The sequence below is a fragment of the Cornus florida genome, unplaced genomic scaffold (assembly GCF_030987335.1).
Source record: "Cornus florida cultivar Cherokee Brave unplaced genomic scaffold, ASM3098733v1 CherokeeBrave_3.0.0_Hap2_Chr11, whole genome shotgun sequence".
Taxonomy (NCBI): domain Eukaryota; kingdom Viridiplantae; phylum Streptophyta; class Magnoliopsida; order Cornales; family Cornaceae; genus Cornus; species Cornus florida.
The window spans coordinates 36,979,334-36,990,218 of record NW_026775581.1 but is presented as its reverse complement, the minus strand read 5'-3'; positions in this window follow the sequence as shown (position 1 = coordinate 36,990,218).

Genomic DNA, 10,885 nt, shown 5'->3' with positions numbered 1-10,885 from the left:
AAAATCGGGAATTTCGGGGAAGTGTTTTGGATAATATGGTTTTATGCAAACCCGGTCGCTGCGGGGTTACCAACGAGCCGGAGGTTAATATAGCCTAGAGGGGACTAAGGAGTCGCCCTAGCGTGGTTGAGCTAGCTGGGCCCCATAATGACGCCCGCGGGGTTACCAAGGGTCAGGGACACTAGCCAATCCTCCTCTCGTGTCGCGGCGGGGTCACCAAAGGGCGGTCTGTATTAACAGTTGAAAGTGATGATTTTGAGAATGAAAATGGGGAGTGACATTGGCATGCATTCACATTCCACGGCATTACATTCTTTGTATTCGAATTTGGTTGGAATGTTGTATTAATCCCCTGTGTTGCATGCTCCCTATTTCCCATTGGCCTATGCTTTGATTGGATTCACGGGAACCCAAGACGCATGTCTTAAGTGTCACCTACTGAGCATATAGCTCACCCTACTATATATATCTTTTTTTCAGGTCTTGGAAAAGAACCGGCGGATGCCAATCCACCTCAAAATTGAAAGTTGTTAGAAGATGATTTTTGCTATTTTGTATTCGGCCATTTCATGTATAATCATAGTTTTTGGAGAATGTAAATAAGTTTGCAATGTTGGCCATTGGATAATGTAATTAAGTTTTATTCAATCATAAGCCTTTTGTGTATTTAAGTAACATGTGGTGATTCATGTTGTTGATGGTTGTTGTAGTTTTATTTGATGTTAAAATGCAATTAACTTTTAATTACACTAAATCCTCTAGTGTATTTTAGTGACGTGTGGTAAATTACGTTAATAACGTGGTTGTTGTACTTGAATTTATTGTTGAAATGTATTAATTTTGCACGTAAGTGTAGTGACATGGGTGGTTGAACGACCAAAAGTTTGTGTATAGGGGTTACACAGGACAGTGGAAAGTGGGAGTGAAGATTTTCTAGAACCGGTCGACGTACAGTTTCCCAAACCAGTCGTACCGGTATCTTCACAGTGTATGTTTGAGTAGTTGACGTCCCAAACCAGTCGACGTATGGTATCCCATACGTCGACCGGTATCCTGACCCCAAACCAGTCGATGTATAAGGTGTATATGTCGACCGGTTCTGTCTTTTTATGTAATTGCCAATTTAAGTTCTTAAATTACACTTGGCACCTAATTGATGTTGCAAGTAATTATATTATGACCCAATAAAATAGGATAATTATTTTTTTTACCCCTGAAAGAACTATATTGCCCCGAACCTTATTTTGTTTACTATGTGATACAAGTTAATGACCGTTGTACCCTTGAGTCTCAATTTATTGAATTGTGGTAAATTACCATCTTGCCCTTTTTGGACCTCGACATTTAAAATTTAACGTGAAATTACCGTTTTACCCTTGGATGTTTTTGGGCCGGGTTAGGACCCGTTTAATGATCCGAATCCATAAGGAGCTGGGTCGTTACAACTTGTACTTGCCAAGGTAAATGGTCTATTATGATCATTCTGCTTTGAGACATCTTCTGTCTAAGAAGGAAACTAAAACCCATTTGATCCGATGGATCCTCTTACTTCAAGAGTTTGATTATGAAATCCGGGTTAAGAAAGGGTCAGAAAATGTGGTGGCTGACCATCTTTCTAGAATTCTTATTGAGGACACCTCAACTTCACTTTCAGTTCATGATTCCTTTCCGGATAAACAACTGTTTGGGATTTCTTATGAGAATTTGCCTTGGTTTGCTGATATTGTGAATTACCTCGCAATTGGCAAAATTTCTTCACATTGGTCAAAGCAGGATAGAGATCGATTTTTCTCCCAAATTAGGATGTACTTCTGGAAATACCCCCAACTCTTCAAATATTGTGCTGACCAAATCATTCGTAGGTGTGTTCTTGAGAGTGAGTTTCATAATATTCTGACCTTCTGTCACACTTTTGCTTGTGGAAGCCACTTCAGTTCAAAGAAAACTGTTGCTAAAGTTCTTCAGTACGGTTTCTTTTGGCCTTCACTCTTTAGGGATTCCTATATGTTATGTAGGTCATGTGTTCGATGTCAGTAGTTAGGGTTAATTTCTAGAAGGAACATGATACCTTTGACTCAGATTTTAATCATTAAGGTCTTTGATGTCTGGGGTATTGATTTCATGGGTCCTTTTTCCTCCTTCGCACAGTTATGAGCACATTCTTGTAACTATTGATTATGTGTCTAAATGGGTTGAAGCAGTGGCTACTAAAATCGCCGATTGTATAGTTATGGTTGAGTTCATTCAAATGAACATTTTTAGTCAGTTTGGTATGCCACGAGCTATTATTAGTGATGGAGGTGCTCATTTTTGCAATAGGTATTTTCGTACCTTGCCATTCAAATACTTCATTACTCATAAAGTTGCCACTCCCTATCATCCCAAAACAAGTGGCCAAGTTGAAATATCCAATCGTGAGATTAAGAACATTCTTGAGAAAACAATTAAGCCAGATCGTAAAGATTGGTCTTTGAGACTGAATAATACTTTGTGGGCTTGCCGAACAGCTTTTAAGACTCTGATTAGGATGTCACCTTACCGTTTTGTTTATAGTAAGGGTTGTCATCTTCCAGTAAAGTTAGAACACCGAGTTCTTTAGGCCATAAAAAAGCTCAACTTTGATTTGAACTCGGCTAGCTCTACTAGGAAACTTCAACTTTCTGAACTCGAAGAATTGCGTAATGATACTTATGAGAGTGCTAAGATCTATAAATCCAAAGCTAAGGCATTCCATAACAGGCACATATTGCGTAAGACTTTTGAGCCCGGGCAAAGAGTTTGGTTATTTAATACACGATTGAAACTTTTTCCTAGAAAGCTTAGGTTACGTTAGGAGGGACCACATATGGTTATTTCTGTTGTGCCCCATGGCGCGGTAAAGATACAAGATTCTGAGACTAGAGAGTTATCTAAAGTCAATGGACAGAGACTAAAACCCTACATAGAGGGTAGTGTGCAGAGAGGCACAATGGAGATCGTAGAACTTTATGATCCTATTTACTTGGACTTGAGAGGTCACTTTGCGTCGAGCTATCGACGTCAAACTTAGCATGCTGTCGAGTTATCGACCTTTAACTTAGCATTTGTATGTTATACTTTAGTTTGGTTTGTTTTTGCTTTTGTTTTATTTTTCTTTTCTTCGGTGTTTTCTTTGTTTTATTTTCTAGGTTTTTTTTATATTATTTTCTAGGTTTTTAGTTTACTTTAAGTATTTTTATTTTTATTTTTAGGTTAGAGTAGCTTAGGTTAGACTTAAGTTAATGTAGAAAAATTGAAAAATGAAAAATAAAAAATAAAAATTTGTTCTTAATAGCTCGAGCAGGAAATTTTCTGCTTAAGCCCAAGCTCTCATAGAGCTCTAGCACAATGCCATGTGCTCAAGCCTTTTGGTATCACTACAATTAGGGTTTCAGAGGCTATGGCTCGAGCAGGAAATTCTCCTCTCGAGCCATGTGTTTTAAAAATGTAAAAAACCCTCATGCCGAGCTCATTTTTTCATTTCAAACCCTCATTCCTTTTGACTATCCGAGCTCTCTCTTCTATTAATCTCTCCGATCTCTTCAGCCATCATCTTCCTAATCCTCTTGAGCATTGATTTGACTAAGGTAAGGCTCAAATCTCTCTTCCTTTCAGTTTTATATATATATATATATATATATATATATATATATATATGTATGTGTTGACCTTAAGGATTTCATCCATGGACAATCTAGAGGTTTTGATGATAACAAACCATTAATGGTATTTAAGAACTAATGTTTATATTGAGTGTTATAGATTATTCACATTCAAAGGATGACCTCAATGAAGTACGAAAGATCATTCCAAGTATTTTATTATTTAAGATCACATCAAAGAAAGCAATTGATACAAGGAAGACATGAAGTTGCAAAGAAGCAAATGTAAAGTCCATCCAAAGATAACTTGGAATATAACAAGCAAGAATGCAACTTAAAAAAAAAAAAGAAAGGAAGAAAATAAGTCTACCTAAAAGCCTGCATGATCATGGACAAAGTATGAAGAAAGGGGTAAATAGGATGGTGAGTGTTTAGGATTTAATGTCAAAGTATTTATGAATCCATTTGAAGCTCATCTTTATAGGACCATGCATATCATTCATCATTCATATGCTTCTATATCCATTAGTAATAGACTATGCACTTCATTCATATACAATTGACATATGGAGTCTTTGCTAAAGAGTGAGTTAGTTCAAGCTTGCATAACCTTTGAAAGAACTCATCACTTGTGCTAGAATGCTAAGACCATGCACATCAATCATATAATTCATATTAATCAACAATTAAGGCATGAGAAACCTTCATTACCATGAGTTGGTAACGGACATTAGGACCCCAGAATGCGCGTCATGAAAAACTGTGTTTTTGGCTAAGTGTGAAAAATTGATTTTTGAAATAATGATTATTTCAAAATAATTTTTTCCGGTAATAACTCTTTATACTTAAACTAGCCTAAACTAATTTTATCAAAATTTTTGACCAAGTCTACATTGGTCTACGTAAGGATTCATTTTAACCAAAACTGTCGGAAATCCAAATTTATACTAAACTGAATTTCTACATTTTGATTTAGTTGGATTTCAATTTTTTAGTATTTGTTATTGAATCCGAATGGGGGGTACTTCCTTATTTACATTGTAAACTTAAAGTAAATGGACATTTACTTAACTGTTTTCAATGGAAATAAGGTATGTGCAGATGTCCTATAGAAAAGCTGTCTCATCTGTTAACTTAGAACAATTTCTGAAGTAGCAGTTCCATTTCGGCCTACTGAAACAGAGGACCAATTTATTTCGGTCTACCGAACTGAGTAAATGAAAGAACACTACTAGGTGTTTCAGACGACCGAAACTAAGAGGCAAATGAATCGAACAAGGTGATTCTCACAGAATGTTTTGGAACAAAGGAGGAAGGAGTTTCGAATGATCGAAACAAAAGAAAATTTTCTTCGGTCTACCGAAACAAGAATGATAGCCAACCTTAAACCATTTCGGACGACCGAAACACAACGGTGTTTCATTTTGGTCGACTGAACCTCCGCAAATTTGAATCTGAACGGCTATTTTGCTTTGAACTCCGCGCACAACAACTATATTTTTGAATAGTTGCATCAGAACTCTATAAATAGAGCTGGGGACTTCGGGATTTAAGTAAGCTACATTTGAGAGACTTCATCAAGCATAATAAGAGCTTTTGTTCTTTATTCATATCATACTCTCTCATCCCATATCATTCATAGAGTATTGAGCTTCAATCTATTCATATATATACTCTAGTGTGAGCTGAAAGTTGTGAGCTAATATTTGCATATCAATCTTTGAGAGATATATCTATATGCAACAAATTTGATCTTCATTTGTAAGGGCTGGTGTGGCCCAAGAAATAAGTAGCAAGCTAGCTTCAATTTGTAAAGGCTGGTGTGGCCCAAGGAAGAAGAAGCAAGCTAGCTTTATATTTGTAAGGGTTGGTGTGACACAAAGGAAGACTAAGAGAGGTTGTCTCTTAGCAAAGTGTAGCAAGGAGTTGCTTTTAATCAAGGTTTGCTCTCCACCTGTAAGGAGGTGCCATAGTAGATTGGAAAGTCTCAAGAGGGGTCTTGAGCCGAGGAGTAGGAGTTTCCGAACCTCGCTAAAATCGTCATATGAATATTTGCAATCTCTCTTCCCTTATCTCCTTTACATTTATGCTATTAATTGTTCATGTTTATATCTTGATAATTGCATAATTGTTAGAAGTGTATAGCAGAATTTGCAAATCCGAAAATTGGCCATTGTTTGCCAAAGACTCTATTCACCCCCCTCTAGAGTCTATACTTGGGCAACAGTATGTATATACGTATACATAATGTGTATATAGCTCGGTTTTGCCCAGAATCTATCCCAAATCTTCCTAAAAACTTCTAATGAGCATCTATATCACTTAATCTAACTTCAAATCATCCTATAATTTGCAAAAATTCTGGATCTATACTCAGATTCGAAGAACACAAATTGGATTTTTGATGCGTTTTTTGATGTTTTTTTGTTGATATTTGAGGTTGGTTAGGAGGTGGGGAGTTGTTTCGTGTGCTTGTGGAGTTGATTTTGAGGTTTAAAAAAGATTGGGGGAGGTTTGATTCGACTGTGTATATCCAGTTTCTGCTCGAGTAGGGTGTGATACCCCTCAATTCTAGAACCATGGGTGATCAAATCCGAGCACAGATTCGAGGAATACCAAACAATTAATATTTAATTGAACACAGAATACAAAATGAATTTAAGAAATGACAAAAATAAGCTGAAGGAATACTAAATTAAACATCCTCAAATATAAATATTTAAACTCTGTCAATCCAAACTCTATAAGTTTACAACTCGGGAATCCATCTTTAGTAGACCCCTATTAAAAACCCAAACTGAACGAAAGTAAATAACTGAAGATACAAACCCAAATCTAATATCTGGAAAGAAGTCCTACGTCGTCGGTAGAATGGAAGATCGTTTCGGCTCAGCCCGAACAAACCCTAGACTGGAAACGTCCGATACCTGAAAAATGATAAGTGGGTCATATCGTGGCACCATAAAAATATATTTTTTAGATTATTATTCTATCCTGGGAATTCCCCCTTCCAAAAAAACCTACCATATCGACTTACACAAGTTCGTTTATAAACTTCTTGGTAATCGTTCTGTCTCAACATAATGTATTTACAAGCAACTATTTGCTTGCCTGTTCTACAAACCCCAACCACTCCACTGGGATAATCATCTATTAATACCACATAATCATCCCAATATAGTTTAATAAAAACCATATATACCACAAAAATACTATCACACAACACAATTCAAAAATAACTAAAACCGCTAGTTCACTTTATTAAGAACTTTTCCAAACCATAACTGTCAACCGTAAATCATAAGATAATCTTTTATATACAACTAGTGTACATGTTTAAATCCATACCATACTTTAATAAAATCTCCTCTACTACTAACAACCAAAAAAAAATCATTCTTAAAAGAGCCATCCTCTTTGTGGTTTGGTACCCTCCTGCTGGGACGGCCCGATACCTCCTCGTTTAGGACACTGCCTAGCAGTGTGACCGTACTCTCCACAAGTATAGCAAGTACCCCTAAAAGTACCAAATGGCCTCCTCTACTGGTTAGATCGTAATTGATCTCGTTCTGCCAGTGGTACCCCATTCTGCTGTCTCTAGGCTAACTCAAGACATTGGTTGGATGTATGCCCATTCTCTCCGCAGCCAAAACAATGAACTTTAACCACATTCTGCACCATTGGTACTGCTTCAAGTGTTTGTTGCACATGTAGCTGACTATGAAGTGCTGCTGCTACGCCTGCAGCTACAGCCTGAGCAATGATGTAAACTAACTGAGGAGAATACTCTGGATCCCTGCCCTGATTGTAGGCCTGATGCTGAGACTCCTGAGTATGCTAAACTTCCTCATGCTCTATCTGCAACTGACCATCTTCCTCCTGAAACCTAGGCACTTGCTGCTCTTCCCCCATTTGCCGACGCCACAGGCGTTCTTGCTGCCTACGTACCAGTCTCCTCAGTCGACTGTTCATTTTCTGTCCTCTTCTAGCGTTAACCATACTGTTAACATAGAAAGATAGACATCAGTACGATTGTAAACGGACCGTAAAGGAATTCAACGAATCCTAATCTTAAAGCTCTAAACAAGAGAGAACGCTACGCCGAAGTTTTATATGATAGAATCCTAGAGACACTTGAACATGGAGTGCTCTGATACCAACTGTGATACCCCTCGATTCTAGAGCCACGGGTGATCAAATCCGAGCACAGATTCGAGGGATACCAAACGATTAATATTTAACCGAACACAGAATACAAAATGAATTTAAGAAATAACAAAAATAAGCTGAAGGAATACTAAATAAAAAATCCTCAAATATAAATATTTAAACTCTGACAATCCAAACTCCATAAGTTTACAACTCGGGAATCCATCTCTAGTGGACCCCTATTAAAAACCCAAACTGAACGAAAATAAATAACTGAAGATAAAAACCCAAATCTAATATCTGGAAAGAAGTGCTACGTCGTCGGTAGAATGGAAGATCGTCTCTGCTCAACCCGAACAAATCCTAGACTAGAAACGTCCGATACCTGAAAAATGATAAGTAGGTCAGGCCCACTAGCAAGTTCTATACTACTACAATCCAAGCAGAGACCCGATACGCATGTACATCCTAACCAATCCAACAATAACTAAATAGTTCGTATATATATATATATATATAATCACACTACAGGACTCTCACTGGACTATAGGCCCGTTTCAACCTGACTAGTAGGCACCATGCAAAACGCACCTGAGGTGGGCATGACTACCTAGACCTAGCAGGGTACACATCCAACCATCATAGCCAGCTATGCATCCCAATGCATATACGCTCCCTAGCCAACGACTCTGAGACTCAGGCTCATATCGTGGCACTATAAAAATATATTTAAAATCCGTTCCAAACCAAAAGTGTCACTCAATTATTTAGTGATTTGACACAAAATACAGGTAGGACTTAACCTTTGTAGTTAATCCATCCCTTAATCCAGAGTAGGTAGGACTTAGCATTTTTGAGCTAATCCCCCTAGTATGACACCGTCCCATACCGGAGCATACAATCCATCCATCCAGTGTTGATAATATAAAAGACACTAAGCATTACAATATCAACAAATCCATAAACAGTCTAACACTATCCATCCAATTGTTGATAAAACAGACGACATTATAAATATCAATATCAACACATCCATAACAAGTATAACAAGAATGTATAAATAGCATGTTTGTCATACACGAACAGTACATGATTCTTTTAATAGTTTAGAAACGTAGGGCACAAGTGTAATCCATCATTTCCCCTATCTACATACTAATGTCAATATTAGAATTAATATGCTCACGTAAACCAATCCACATCATCCAGTAAGTTGATAATACAAAATATTGAATGTAAATACCAACTTATCCATATTAAGTAGAGTCAAAATATATAATCGAGCATGCTTAACTTACACACTTCTTAATTATCCAAGAATTGAGAATACATTTTAACATATGTATACGACAATTTATCCATTATAAATATATAATCATTCTGTAATCTAATATGTTTAATTTGAATTACAGAAACATGATTAAACAATATGTCCATCCCCAGATAAATAGCAACCCATAAGGCTATACACTTGAAATCCTCTACCTCCAAAAACAATCCACAAGTTCCCTTAAAACCCTAACGGTTTAATCTACCGATTTCCTTGTGATTTACTATTTAATATCACACCCTCAGAATTTTTTTATAAGACATAGATGCTACTGAAAAATCCCTATGTAGCTCCTAATTGCATCTGAAAACACCCAATTCTGAAACCCGTAGCCAAAACTAACACTGAAAAGGCGAAAAATCACAAAAATTGGAGGAGCAGGCTCCACACAAGGTGGAGCCGCCTCTAGAACCCCAAGAGCCGGCTCTACCTAAGGTAGAGCCCGCTCTACTCTTTTGTTGAGCCTGCTCTACTCAAATTAGGACAGGCTCTTCCCCTGTGCGTCTTCTTCTGTAATTCCGGCGGTGTCCGGCAACTGTGTTCCTCCAACCAAGTTTATTACTGATTAAAACTAAGTCCTAGGGAGTTCCAAAGTTGACTAAATTCATTACTTATTATTTGAAACCATATGGAATAATAATTACGCAAAACAGTTTCTAAGTGGACTAAAACCCATACAAGAACACATTCTGTTCAAGTATCTAACCCTGCGCTCCAGATTAATTTTTAGATTTCCTAAGATGTTTTAGAACTAATAAAATTCTTAATCCATCAATTGACATCCTTTAAATCATGAATTATGTAAAACAAAACTGTAAACAACAAAAAATGTAAAACGAACAATTAAACAGTTCATGAACATACGTTTATTAAACAATGCCAGCATGTGAACCAAATAGATTTTAAACCTTTATCTGTTCCTGGAATTGAGTTAGAGATGCAAAGAACACAAGTCAAAGGGATAGAGTTGGTTATAAAACTTGCCTGTGAGATTCGGTTCAAAAATCTCAATGTCTTCTCCTAAGCTTTTCCGGTGATCCTTTGGTTTTCCCTCTCTGTTCTTTCCCAGACTCCTCTATGCTTCTCTCTGTTCTCTTTATGTCGTTAATAGGGTTTTTGATCTCTAAACCCTAAGTAGTCGTCTAATGCTATATTTATAGACTTAAGTAAAACCTAAACCCTAATTCTAATTGGAAGAAAATTATACAACCGACAATATAATTAATCCTATACTAAGTCGGCTATAACGTGAAAGAAAATTAAAACCAAACCCTAAATTTCAATTAACCAATTAAATAAATCAATTCAAACAAAACAATTAAATAAACAAGTCATTAAATAATTCACAACAAATAATTCACAATAATTCACAATTAAATCAACAAATTCACAATTAAATAAATTAAAACGCAATAAAACAATTAACTAAATACCAGGACTATCCTTTTTAAAATTAGGGGTATTACACAGGGATATTTCTGCTCGAGCCTTTCAGTGTAGAAAGCTCGAGCCACAGATTTTGGGCTTAAGCCTTGGGATACAGTTTTTGGTTTTTGAGTTGATTTAGGCCTAGTTGTTATGTGTTGTTGTAGAGGGTGGTGTGTGAGCTTTTGGGGGGTTGATTAGATATCATTTTGATCTCGGAGTTGGTTGTTTGATTTGGTAGCTATTTAACGAATCTTTTTATATAGCGATGGCTCGAGCGGAGGAGGAGAGCTACGAGGACTCCGGCCGAGGCTATGGAGGCTGCATGGCGGTCCTGTCCCATCCAGATAGAGGCCGACTT